At 39.9% G+C, this 14583-nt stretch overlaps 1 pseudogene; it reads right to left on the bottom strand.

Moving 5' to 3' along the window:
- Positions 1–8047: 8047 nt before the first annotated feature.
- On the bottom strand, positions 8048–11214 carry LOC119894899 (annotated as a pseudogene).
- Positions 11215–14583: the final 3369 nt, after the last annotated feature.

Genomic DNA, 14583 nt, shown 5'->3' with positions numbered 1-14583 from the left:
GTTCTGCCTTATCTCCTTTGGCAGCTGTCCTTGCTTCTTTTTGTACTATCCTTCTGTTCAATTATGGGGTTGATTTCCCTTTTGCGGCCTCTCCCAGTTAGGTTTGTTACAGTTCCACAGGCCCTAAACTTCTTGATAACATTTGCAACTGTTGTTACGGCTGCCGCCAGCACCCGCCTGTAATTAACCTGTTCTTGTGAGTATCTGTTATGCTGAGCAGGCTGCGCCAACATCACAGGAACAGGAACATCCAGCTGTTTGGTCTTGTAGCCTTTACCATAACCATGCTTGTCTATTGTTTTCTTTCCTCAGACAGCTCCCTCCTTTGCTGTCTCTGGTCCACACTCAGTGTGTTGCACACGATGATACCAAACAGCGCTGTGACCACTACTCTCCATTTAAATTGGCTGAATGATTGATGCAGGCCTACAGGTATTTAGCTTGGCTCTTGAACGCACCTCTAGAGCATATTAGCTCTACCCAGATAATCCCATTTATTAGCTGAGCTTAGTTAAGGCAGCTGTGTTAGCATAGCTGCCTCTTTCCCTGCATGTTGGTTGCCACATGGAACCCTTTGTCACGTTTAGGTAGGCGATTGAGTTAAAAACCTGTCTTATGTTTTCATTGTGTTTTTCAAATGACTGAGGTTGTATGTTTTGCAGCAGTCTGCTGCCCGTCTGCTCTGTTTTGGTTGATTCCAAGGTTCCCTGTTTGGAGTGGCGTGATGTTTTGTCCTTTATAGAGCACCTTGTGTTAAGGTATGAGAGCTTAATAAGCAACAAGGTGTGTGTGTGTGTTCGCTAGTACACTCTCTTGGTAGTGAACCGGTTTGCAGCGTAGTGTACCAACAGTATGGATTTGTGCATTTTATATCAAATAAATTTGGACTACTCCAAAATCTTTCTCTCTCCCTGGGAGAAAGAAAAGGAGGGGTTGAGATATCAACTCAACAGACGACTGAAGAGACCCCAAAGGAAAAGGTGAAGGGTTCGCTTTCCCTATGTGGCGTTTCTGGGCAGTCTGATCGTAAAACTGGCCACCTCTGATGCCGCAGCGAGATAAGCCTCGGTGCCTGACTGTTAAAATGACAAAAACACTCACCAGAGATTAGCGTTCTCCTGAACAGCCTATCAAAACTCTTTAGAGAGAGTAGGAACCCCCAAACTGCCCCCCGCACATGTAACCATGGCAACTGTCCTCCCTCTTTGTTTAATTACGTCACATCAAAGGATATTATCCTTTTCATAGCCAGATGCAAATTTGAGAAACTCCAGGACACCAGGAGGACAGTCCTGTTGTGTAAACCAGAGTACTGTCTCCTCAAGACTCAAAAATGACCTTGTTTAATTAAATCTTTTAGTTAACTAGGTCTCCCCACTCCATTTTAGTAGTTACGTTACCATGTTGTTATTTGTTGAAAAGAATCTAAATAAGTTAATTTAGCAGTGTTTTAATTTTCAGCAAGGTCACCTGATTTTATTCATTTTATTTGTAACCAATGCTTTGTTCACAATACTTTCTGAAACTTCCTTTAGAAATGATGATAAAGAAATGTCGTCCTATACTCGATTAATTTTCCAGCTCCTGAGAAGATTGTTTTAGGATTAATCAGAGCTTTCCTCATGTAACCCGATCTCCCCGAGTGGACAAAATAAGTATTACATGGCATCGTCTGAAATGCCATTTAATGTATTTACCTGTCCATAATCTAATGCCATTCGTGTATCTTGCTTATATTCTCTAAGAACATGTAGCAGCCAATATATCCAGAAAGCTAGTTAAGTTCTTCTCCTCTGATGATTCAATCTGAAATGCTAGCCTCAAAGTTGAACTACTGACAATTGTTTCCTTTTTATCAAGTGCAAAACTAAGAATGGTATAACCGTTTGACAATCAAGGTTTGATTGTGGGAAGATATTTGATTAAAATACGCGCAAATAGATTTTTGATTAGACATATTAAAAGTTAAAAGACGAGCCCTCCCTCAGGGAACAAAGGACTGCCCTCTGGGAACCACGCCCCAACAGACAAAAGCAGCGACCCAGTTTTCTCGCTCTCTTGTTGTCTTGCTTGTTCCTGGCTCTCCAACTGTGCTTCGGCACGCGCCCAGCGTGCTCCCTCTCCGGCAACGCCCTAAGGGCTTTGACCCGGCGCAGCAAACGGTAATCCGTTTTCAAGCCACACACGAAGTGCCGCGACCTCAGCTTTCTCTCGTTTCAGCAACTGTACTTGCATTTTATTTTCTTCGGTTTTGTTATCAGTCCGTTAAGTTACACTAGTTTAATTGAAGAATGACCAAGTTCTTTCTTAAGCTTTATTTTTCAAGCTAATCCCATCTGACCCGAGCCAGGGTTGGGAAGGCCCCACTGCGAGTTTCTTCAGTAAGCCGACAAAAGACGGACCTCCAGAGCCATTCCCTGGCAGAGAAAGCGAACGGCTGATGGCTTTAAGCTGTCCTAACCGAGAACGCACGGAACTCAGCCAGTGTGAGCCGCCTAACGTTACCAGCAACCCGGCTGAGAGAAGCGACGTGCAGTAAGACCAAAACCCTGCATTCTGTGATCAGTGATGTCCCATAGTTAATAGACATCACTGACTATCATTAGCTGCCGTATGAGTTAAATGCTCCCCACAATAGAACCCACATTCTCATTGTTTAGCCATTGTTTATTTCTTGGATATATATTTTATCCGCATTTTTATAGTCACCTTTAATTAGTTAATAAATTCACTGTAATCAAAGGAGGTGTGTGTGTGTGTCCTGTCTCCAAGTCCCTGCCATGAGAATTTACTCCTTTTGATATGAGACTGACTGATTATTTAAGATAATTGAGCGATTATTAACTAACTGATCACTAGTGAATAATTATTAAAACGCTACCCAGAGGTCCGGAGACTCTGGGTTAATTAAAACTCTGGTGGTGCCCCGCAAAACGAGATATTTATGGATTAATATTTTCTGAATATTAAAATTCATAATTTGGTATTAATTCTCAAATTTATTAAAACATAGTAGACATGCTACAGCAGTGTCTATGATTGCAGTGGGCACATGCGCAATTGGGTTTGCTGATTTGCTGCTTCAGTGATGTACCAAAGGAAATGAAAGAAAATGCTTACAACTGAGAAGCTGGAACAAGGAAGCGTTTCATATTTGTGGTTTAAAAATGACTTCAACTGACAAGTCAATAAAATTAACAGCCTAAGGTGTGTAATCGAGATGAAAATGACTGAATTTGAAGATGGGTGTGGTCCGACGCACGAGTCCTGAGTATTCATGCGTCGGAACATCATCGTGACTTTCAGCTGGTGTGATTTCGTCACAAGATTTCAGTCATGAAAAACATATGGAGAATGAGAGAAAGTAAAATGTTCTGGAAAAATCTTGTGTTGTCCTGAGAAATTTTAAACATTATGTTACGGTTGCTCGGTTACATTGCGGCAGCTGTGAACTCACCACCGAGTCACGTCCCTTGTAGTTCCACACAACTACTTTTTTGTTGCATTTGGATTTTTATTACAGCACATGGGGAGTTTCACCTGATGAGTAAGTTAAACTCCATCGCCAAAATCAGCCAATGATGGCAAATTTTAAATGTAAATAAAATTAAATGTCCAGTGTCCAACATTTAGGAGGATTGACAGACAGAAATGCAATATAAGATCCATAACTATGTTAAGTGGTGTATAAAGACCTTACATAATTATTAGAATGAGACATTTCTAGCTGAAAAACTTAAATATTTTCCTCCGCTAACTTTCACCGTCACGTTCTGCTGCTCGCGCTCTCTCACGCAGAACCTTCAGAACTGCGGGAGTGCGGCGCCCGGACAGTCGGAGGTGTGCACATAACAGAGACCTGGTTATTTGCCGCATTTCGCCGCTGCTGAATGAATGACCAGGCTACTAAAATTTCACTCGCTCATCAATATGACCGCAACATTGATTTTCACCGGGACACCGTGCAGCAACCCTCATCGGTGTTTTGGCTCCCTGTGTGCAAAGGAGTGTGTGTGTGTGTGTGTGTGCCCGCGAAGGAGAGAGAGTGAGCAGCAGAACGGGGAGAATGTGACGGTGAAAGTTAGCGGAGGAAAATATTTAAGTTACTTAGTAAGTTGTCTGTCAGGCAGAACATGTGCAGTGTAGGTCACAGTGTGTCCGTTAAGTCTGTTGTTTCCGCAACTGCTGGAAAAGTGAAGGCGGTTAGTGTTACGCCCCTGTAAAAGGGGAAACAGAAAGTACAACACGGACACGATGTAGCAATGTTGTAATGTATTTACCAAAAACATACCTAAATACTTTCACAGCATTTTAACAGTAGTGGCAAATAACAGTAAATTACATTTACATTTTGTGTGTCATTTTTTTGTGAAAAATGACACACATGACACAGCTAGCATACAGGCTACACTGGAGCAACACTTCACCTTTAGCCTGCTAATTGTGCATACTAAATCGCTACAGTCATTAATATTTACTCCCTGCATGTTCCTTACAGCATTAAACACATAAATAAATCATTCGAACAAACTACAACCCTCGTTCTTACCTGTAAAAGGGGAAATAGAAAGTACGACAGGGACACGATGTAGCCTCAGTCAAGTCCAATGTTGTAATGGACGAACGTAAGCCACACGTTTCGTACACAGGCTGAACGAGGCATGAGCAATCGTGAACAGATCCTCCAATCACAAACTAGTGCTTAAAACTATATGTCAAAAAGAAAGTTAAACTTATGTAAACAATCAAACACTGCATATTGTTATTTAAGATGCATTTCCCAAATTGATATAGAAGTTAAATTAAAAAAAGCATTTTAAACATAGATCGTCTTTTTATCCTATTAACCTTTTTAGCCTCTTTTACCCAAAAAGCAATAGATTACTGATCTACAGATCAGTGTATTTTAACTTTGTCCTGTTTTATAAAGGAATGAATTATCAGTTTTTACTCAAACAGTGCAATGATTCAAAGCATTCTAATTTTCCTTTTTATGGACATTTTTAAGTATCTTTTAACTCATATCAACCCAACTTATATCCTCCCATTCAATTTATTCAGTATAACACCTTTTTGATCATCCTTACGTGCTCACTTAATGTACTCAGTATTACATCATTTTCATCATCCTTACATAAGCGCTAGCTAACAGATCTCCGGTCTGTACAGCGCGGTTTTGGCTGCAGTGTAACGTTAGCTAAATTGGTAACTTAGTAATGTTAATTAGTTGTGTGTCATTACTACCTCACTTGTTGAGGAATGAGAACAGCAAGTTCAAGCTAAACTGGTGTCCACACACATATGTACACATACTGTACATCCTGATAGTTAAGTTAAATTATATTTGTGTCCAGAGGCCCAGAGGAAAAATCTTTTGCCCAGAATAGTCTTTTCTTTAACTCTTGAGAAAACACTAAAATCTCAATAGTATATCTTTTTGAGATCACTCCAATCTGAATTGTTGCTCCTAAAACCCCTTAGGAGAAAAGAATGAGATGAGGAGAGAGCGAGGTTTTGAGATTTAGGTAAGACAAATGGATACTGAATTGAGATTACAATAGGATAAATGAAAGTAACAGATGAGATCTCATCATTGTATCTTTTTCAGTGCTTATTGCTCCTAAAAAGCAGTTGGGAGCTCTGGGGAGATGTTCGTGAGCTTGATTGTATCACATTACTGTCTGTGCTTAGTGAACCATGCTGGAGTTTTAACCCCGCTCCTGCTGTTGAAAGGGTGACGCCGCTGCGCCATCCAGATAAAAGTAACAATGAATGACTGACTGTCTTTAAATAGTGTACAATTTTCCTTTACTTAAAAGAGGAGAAATAGCAAAGTTCTCAAAGTTCTACTCAAGTAAAAGGTATAAAAGTGAATGTACTTAATTATCAAAAGTAAAAGTGCTCATTCTGTAGGACAGATACATGTTGTATCTCAGTTCTTGTGTGCATTCGGTCCTTAATGAATTAATCTGTAAACATCAGGTCAAAGTACTGGGTGTTCCAGTTATGCTGGCTGTGACTACCTTAACAAATTTGAAAGCATGACATTTGAAAGTGAAGATTATTTTCAATGTCAAAACTTATTTTTCTCAGTAACTTGTAACAGATAATTAACAATAAATACAATAAGGATTTGAAATTAAGGGGGGTAAAAGTACAAACCCCATAAAAAGAGAATTCTCAGCCTCAACATTTGATGTAAGTAAAGTGCTTGAGTAAAATGACCCCTAAGTGGGTGAGAGCCCAAATGCAAGGCAGAGCAGATGCAGTTCAGGATATTTAATCCAAATGAGAACAGGTAACAGGCTTACACACAGTTGACTGGAAAGTCCAAATAGGCAGGCAGGCAGAACATTTCTCCCAACAAACATGACTGAGGGTGAACAGAACACTACAATGGAAAGGGAATGAACAGAAACACCAAACATTTATACATGGGGACTAACCAGCAAGGCGGGAGCAACACAGGTGACCGGGATCAGGGCTAACAAGGCAGGCAGAGAGTATGGACAACAGAGAGACACTTACAGATGCAAAACACCATATATTAATAACAAGGACTACAGGCTGAAGCAAAGATAAAACAGAACTCAGATTAGACATGGGCAAAATAACACATAAGAACACAGACCAGAAGTAAACACTAAGATATGAACTGAGGCACAAAACTAGGAGCTAAGACACGGGGCTAAGATGCAGGGAACGATCTATAATACATGACAGACCGGTACAAAGAGAGCTAAACAGAACCACTAAATGAACAAGGGAATACACAAAACTAAACAGAGAACACAAGACCAGGAACCGAACCTCAAACAGGAAACACCTGACTAACAGAATGAAGTAGGGAACAGAGACGGAACCAACTGGAAAACAGGACACCACAAAACACAGACATAAACTAGGTTACTGGACATCTATAAGAAAGATACAGAACTGATCAAAATATCCAAATACCAACAGAGAGCTAAACTTAAAAATAGCCGACAGGCAGAACGTGACATCACTAAGACAAAACTCAGAAATATCTTGGAGCTTTTTTTCTGATCCACATTCTGGAGGCTGAAATTACACCTATTTAAGATACTGTAGAGATCTCATGTTTTGATCAGAGTAAGAGAGAGATGAGTTTTTGCTCCTGAAGCCAATATGAGAAAACAGACATATTTGAGAAGAATCATGAGATCCCAGGAGTCATAGCTGAGTTTTCTTTTAGCTCTTTCTCTGATCTCATGGTCCAATGTTAATAGACTTAAATTAGACTTATTTAAGATGAGTTAGAGATCTCTTGTTTTGATCAGAGTCAGACATAAATGAGATTTATATGGTTGTTTCTCCTGAGATGAATTTGAGAATTGGGAGAAAAGGTCTTTGGTCTCACCTTGGTATTAAAAGCAGCTCATTTTTGTCTAGGAGAAAAGAAGGAAACAACTATGAGATCTCATCTTGGATTTTGCGGGGAGTCTGACAACTGGTTGTTAAGGGAAGGACACTGGTGACGACTGAAAGAGTTTCTTGCCGCACATTGATATAAACTGGTATCACAATTAGTTATAAAACATTAAATCAAAAGGTCATAATACATTATGAACTTGCTATAGTGCATGTTTGTAAGTGATTATAACAGTTGTTATAATGTCTTATGGACGTATTATATCGTGTTATATATATATATATCTTATAGTGATGACCTTCATAGAAAGTGTTACCACTTTTTTATTTTAGTTAATTTTAAAATGCAAATGCTTTTGACATGGCTGGATTAACCTGCCAGGGAGCCCCAGAGCAAAGGTGAGGTGCTGGAACTCTTTCAATCAACCCCATTTCTTTCACTAGCTGTGCAGTCTTGTCTGTGCTTGAAAGCTCCAGATCAGGTACTAATGCAACCAAGTTTGACATTTTCATATAATATATTCCACCACAACCTGTTCAGGATGTACCCCGCCTTTCATCTGATGTCAGCTGGGATTGTGTCCACCCCCCCGGCGATCCTGTACCCAGGAGTAAGTAGTTAATGACTGAGTGAGAGAGAAATATTCCACCATAACAAGCTTTGCCAGGAGAGATTTTTATTAATGCCATTGACATTGGTGCACAGACCTGCATTTTGATCAACAAATGACGTTGTGACGTAACCTACATTATTGCAGCATGCCGTGTTATGTGAGTTAGCATTTTAGTTACAGCTCACGATTAACAACATCTACCCCATAAATTTTGAGCTGTGTTGTTTCCCAGTCAATGACATTTCCTCTGGTCACTCTCTTCCCTGAGAACATGTCTTGGATCGTGCTGTCTGAGAGGACAGAGTCCCACAAATTAACATCATAGAGCTCCCCAACAAAACTCTGTTTGATATCAAAAGCACCCTCATAAGAATCTGGATCTTGTCCGAGGAGAACCCTGCCTCCGGGGCGGACAGAGTGACCTTTCCTGTAAATTTTGGTCAAGCTTTTCCTCCCGTTCATGAAGAAGGTAGTCGCACCTGAACTGGAGTCCCAGGTGACGCAGAGGTGGGTCTGCAGGGCGCCGAGCTCAGGGACTTTGAAGAAAACCCGTGTCCACTTCCACTCAGGTAGAGGGACAATCTAAACACACATATATAATTAATGTGTATGCATCTTTCAAAACGGTTTCAAAGAGTTAAACTAAACAACATAAAAATATATCAGGGTTAAAAGCCAAAAGAAATATGGAGCCAGGAAGTTGTCAGTGAAATGAGGTCAACACTAACGTGAGTTAGTGTTAACTTATTTAAGTAGAAGGAATCCTGAAATCCTCACAGACGTTGGCAACGCCGACTACTCCGACAATGACCTCACAGCAGTGACGGTTCCTCAGAATACATGAACAGTTTTCAGTTGTTGCTGGACATTCAATATTCATGTTCTTTCCAGCTGATCATTTATCAATTGCCAATAATGACACGTTGTACATTCACAACTAATCATGTTTAATGTTTTACATTCTTTGTATCAATCAGGGAATATTTCGCAAGACACAACTGACCTTGCGAGGATGGTTAGGTACCAACAGTTTCCTTATTACAGGTGAACTGTTGGTGGTAGTAGTAGTAGTAGTATTGTTATTGTTGTTTGTAGCAGTGCAGAATATTGTTATTAGTAGTATCAGTAGTATTGCTTGTAGTAGAAAGTTTGTTTTCAGTAGTGGTGGTATTTTAGTAGCTGTTCATAGTATCATTCTCATCAGTGTTAATATTTGTACTAGTAGAAGTAGTAATATCAGAAATATTGGTAAAAACACAATACTAGTGTGGTTAGGAGTACAAGTATTTGTAGCAGCAGTAGTTGTCATATGGTAATTGTTAGTAGAAGTATAGCAGAAAATTGCTTTTAGTAGTAGTATTGCTTGTAGTGTAAGCGTTTGTAGTAGTAGTAGTAGTCGTCAAGACAAGGCAGTTTTATTTACAGTGTACAGTACATTTCAACCACAAATTTAATTCAAAGTGCTTTGCATGACAAAGGAAAGCATTTGAATGACAATAGTAGTAGTTTTAGTAGTATTGTTAGTAGTAGTTATGTATTTATAGCAGTAATCATATTATTATTAGGAGTAGTAGTAGTAGTGGTAGTTAGATGTTAATAGCTAGTAGTACTAGTAGTAGTGGTGTTTGTAAAAGTACTGTTAGTAGCAGTCATTGTAGTAACGTTTGTCTGTTTGTGGTTGAAGTGGTTGTATGAGATACATTTTTGTCATGAAAATGGAGACATTTAATGTAATTTAATCACTTAAATCCTTAATACTATCTTAAATGCAGAATATCGGCATGTTGTTGGCTGTCAGAGTGTCTACCTGCCGTCCAGTTCACGCCACACATTCAGCTCATCATCGTCCATAGTCCGGTAAGCAAAGAGGATGACCTCACGCCTTCCGCTGAGCTCTGTGGCCACATTCATGCACAGAGTGAAAGCCCTCAGTTCCAGGGGTTTCTGGGGCACCATCTCAACATAATTGGTATCGGTCTCAGTCTGGAATACCAAGGTCTTAACGGCAACACTCCCTGAGAGACAAGGAACAGATCTTGTCAAGAAAATGTAAACAGCAGGCAACATCAGTATGTTTGTCTATTTGGTTGTCTTAAATGGTAATTCAAAGTTATGGTATTTCAAAGCAAATTTCATGAAACGTAAAATCACAAAAGAGCTTCAGTTAATCAAGAGCTTCCTGTTTGTGTCCTAGTTGACTGAGGTGAGAATGCGCCCTCTGAGATATGTTCAGTCTACAAAATATAAGTACTTCAAATGAATAATATTTTCACTGAAACATTATCTTTGAATCAGAATAGGATAGTTTTAGTCTTTGATTTGAACATTTGTCGAGATGTTTTTGCGTTCCTCAGGGCTACAAACAGCATTACGTAAAGCCGGCATAATCACTTCCCATGCATCGTAATTGTCCGCACATTTCAACGTGGTGCAACATTGTTATTGTTACTGTATAATTTTTCTGCTTCAACTCGTTTGCCACAAGCAAAATTTCTTGCTTGCTGCAGTTAGGATTTTATTTTGTTTCAAATTTGATCCATTGGTATTTGACTTGTAAAACTGTCAACCTGCTGTCCTAAATGTTGTGCATCCACAGGTTTAGCTGCATTTATTTCCCTCCTTCTCCTCAACATCTTCAACACATCAACATATTCCTAAATTGAAAGTAAATGCCTTTTAATCATGTTCATGTCTGTTTGACAAATTTATTAGCACCATGTAGGCATATGCTGCAGTTAATATAACACACAAATACCATATACACTTGGAAGTAGTGGTGTTTAAATGCATCTAAAGAGTCTGTTTATTTATCTTTAAATTTGCAGACTAATGCTCTTCAAATTAAAATAAAACGTCACATTTATGCATCCACTGATATGCACATGAAGACTCAAACGAGAAGTATATAATTACTGTACCAGCCAACATTGCGGAGAAGGCACTGAGAAAAAGGATGGCTGAAAGTCCCATTTTGTCTCTGTAAACCTGCAGAAAATAAGACACTTTTGAACTCTTTCCACACATTTTCATGCAAGTTTAGGTTAAATGCAGTGTCAGTAGTTTCTGTGTGTGAAAGAGTTACAGAAAGATATAAAAGTACAATAAAACTGTGTACATACTGTGTTGCTGCAAAGGTCCCGCTACAAACAGAACCTGAACACAGGTTTTTATGCTGTTTTTCCACAAACTCCTCCCCATTACAACACACGGATATGCAAAAACAGCCTCTTTAGACAAGATTGGATCTTATCAGTGTACACAAAAGGGCAGACAAACCGAATTAAAGACAAATATAAAAAAGTAAAGTCCAGGTATTACAAAGTGACCTTCTCAGGGCATTTCCCAGCAACAAACAGCTGATTCACATTCAGGACAGCAACGTGAACGGCTGAGAACAGGACACCCAAGGATGCATTGGCACACTACGAATGATGTATCCCATGCCCAGTTGACCCAAATTTTTACCCTGGGCAAGATTTACCTCCCATACAAGAGAACCCCACCGGTGAATGTCTACCACTCCCAACAACAAAGCAAATCTCGAGAAGAGCTCACCACCTGTTGGCACAAGGGACAGTCTCTAACATCTCTGCCTGTGTTTTTGTGATTTTTACTTGCAACAGAGTATTCTACAGTGTGGTATTAGTACTTTCACTTAAGTAAAGGATCTGATTACTTTGTCCATCACAATAAAAAAGGAACGTCCAGGTATTATAAAGCAGCATTTTCCAGAAACATGCAGCTGAATGAGATGCATGTGAAAAAGCTCCAAAATGACTGACAGGACAAGACTTTCAGCTCTTGACACGAACGTTTCAAAGAATGACACAGCTTTTATTTCTTCCTTAGGATTCAAAAAATTTTGACCAGCGTTGATCTTCGAGTTCAGCCTTATCTCTTTTGGCAGGTATTCTTGGTTCTTTTTGCACCATCCTTCTGTTCAATTATGGGGTTGATTTACGCCTCTCCCCGTTAGGTTGGTGACAGTTATTATCATTTATGGTTTATTTTATTATTATTATATTTATTAGTTCCAAGGACCTTAAACGTCTTGATAATATTTGTGTTGTGACAGGAACATCCAGCTGTCTGGATTTAGATTTGAAGATGCTTGTCTATTGTTTTCTTGCTAATCTCCTCAGACAGCTCTAGCTTAAACACAGCTGTCTGACATGACATACCTTGACCTTTGAGTTCAGCCTGATCTCTGTTGGCAGGTTTCCTTGGTTCATTTGCACCATCCTTCTGTTGAGTTATGGAGTTCCCTCTAAAACTTCTCCCAGGGAGGTTGGTTACAGATACATGGACCTTAAACTTCTTGATAGTATTTGCAACTGTTTCCACATCCAGCTGTCTGGAGATGGTCTTGTAGCCTTTGCCATCACCGTACTGTCTATTGTTTTCTTTCTGATCTCCTCAGACAGCTCCCTCCTTTGCTGTCTCTGGTCCAGACTCAGTGTGATGCACACGATGACTCTGAAATACTAACTGAAAAAAACCAATAAGGTTGATTTGCTTCTGTTGTGACATACCAAAGGCATGCAGGGAAATGCTCACAACTGAGAAGTCTGAACAAGGAAGCGTTTAAAATGACTTCAACTGACAAGTCAGCTATAAAATTAGTCAAGATGAAAATGAAGGATGAATTTGAAGATGTGTGTGGGCCGACTTTTATATACAGTCTCTGGGTCCGACCCATAAGTCCTGAGTAGTCGTGCGTCGGAACATCAACATGACTGACGTTGCAGCTGGTGTGATCTCGTCATAAGATGGCCTGTAGCTGTATGATGGTTTTACGATCACCTGAACTTCTACTATTAAAACAGGTAATGGGAAAGATGCTTTATTTTTCTTCTTTAACATGTATATAGCCACGGAACTAAAGGCTCTGAGGGGCCTTCGGATTCCTTCCGAAAATCACAGGGCAAGTGTGCAAAACACTGGTTTTTCCAGAGGCGTGCGACCTCTGACATACATAGCAGTTGTAAGTCGCTTTGGATAAAAGCGTCACCTAAATTAATAAATATAATGTACATGTAACTATGTTTTCAGTGGTGTATAGATACCTTACATAATGAACCGTTATGTTTTTATTACCTTAGAATAAACCATTTAAATCTACATACACAGCAGGTCCCCCTGACATGGAAGTCGCCATGTTGCACCGCCATGTTTCTACAGTAGCCCAAATGGACAAACTGCTCTACAGAGCACGTTTCCTCACCACATTGAATAACTAAAAGAAGAAGAGGGGAGTTTCAAGATGGCGGAGTGAGTGGCAACATTTCGGCAGGCTCCGATTAAAATTCCTTAATTAGTCCTTGAAATGTGATTAATCAATGCAATAACCCTCGATTTCAAGGCTGCTTGAGTAAGTGTCAGTACTGCAGTGACAAAAGTAGGATACCAAAACATTTTGGGATCTTGTTGCTTGTTCTTTTTGCAACAATGTCGGACCACAACCACAACTTGGAGATGCTCCAGGAGGCATGTGATGATATCGACATCGGTGAAGAATTAGGTGCGGTCGGTCTCTCCGCCAAGGAAGCCAAAATTAATAAAGACCAAACACCAATTAAAGAGCCAAATCCCAAAAAACAGAAATACAGAAGTGGAATTGAGGACGAGAACACAGGCACTGCAATTCTTCAAGCAGTACAAGCTCTGACCCGAAAAATGGACGAACAGACTGAACTTTTGAAAAGCTTTGACAGACGTATTGAAGCGAACACAACTGCGACAAAAAAAAAACGGGATGACATCGGCACGCTCCAGGAAAGAGTCGACGACCTTCAGAGGAATAATAACCTCCTTAAAGAAGCATGTGCTGAGCAAACCCGATACAAAAGAAAGTGGAACCTGAGGGTTATTGGTCTCCCAGAAAAGGACGGAGAGGACACGAGAGAAGTCATCTCGGGATACTTACAAGAGTTGTCCCAATGTCTGTGGGACATTGGGTCATGGGTCAGTGCGGGATGAAGTTTGGAAGAAGTCGAAAGATGCAAGGGTGTGTAAGGACATGCACATACGTTTCAAGGAGGACTTCTCGAAGGAAGACCGGGAGGCACGTACGAAACTGTGGCCATTAGTTCAAGAAGCCAGAAAAAGAGGTAAAAGAGCATTCTTGAAAGAGGGATTCGCCCTGATTGATAACCGAAAAGTAGTCCCTGAATAAATCATTTCATGTGAATGGCTGATTGATGCCCAGCCTACACTAACTCTGACTGAGGTGTTTTGTTTCATGGATCGGTTATGTGACTGAACGGACGTGTTGATCAGCTGATCACAACAGGTTTGATAGGGAGAAAATCCCTTGTTAATTGTTAGTTGTTGCTTATTTCTACAAGGTTTTATCACCTGTCACCTTTCTTGGTAGCCTACTATCAGTAGCGATTTTAGTTATTATAAATAAGGAAAATAGGGGAAAAAGTAAGGTGATGTTGTTGTTTTTTTTAAATGGACCATTGCTATACCTTTCTCTAGGGGGTTGAAAGATAACGTAAAGCGTAAAGTTATTTTTCTTTTCTGTAAGGAACAAAGGGCTAACTGTGTTTTTAGCAAGAAACTCATTCAGGTG

This window comes from Micropterus salmoides, unplaced genomic scaffold (assembly GCF_014851395.1).
Source record: "Micropterus salmoides isolate LMB-PRFRI ecotype aquatic unplaced genomic scaffold, ASM1485139v1 Ms_hic_scaffold_10, whole genome shotgun sequence".
NCBI classification, from domain to species: domain Eukaryota; kingdom Metazoa; phylum Chordata; class Actinopteri; order Centrarchiformes; family Centrarchidae; genus Micropterus; species Micropterus salmoides.
This window is presented reverse-complemented; position numbering and strand designations above follow the sequence as displayed.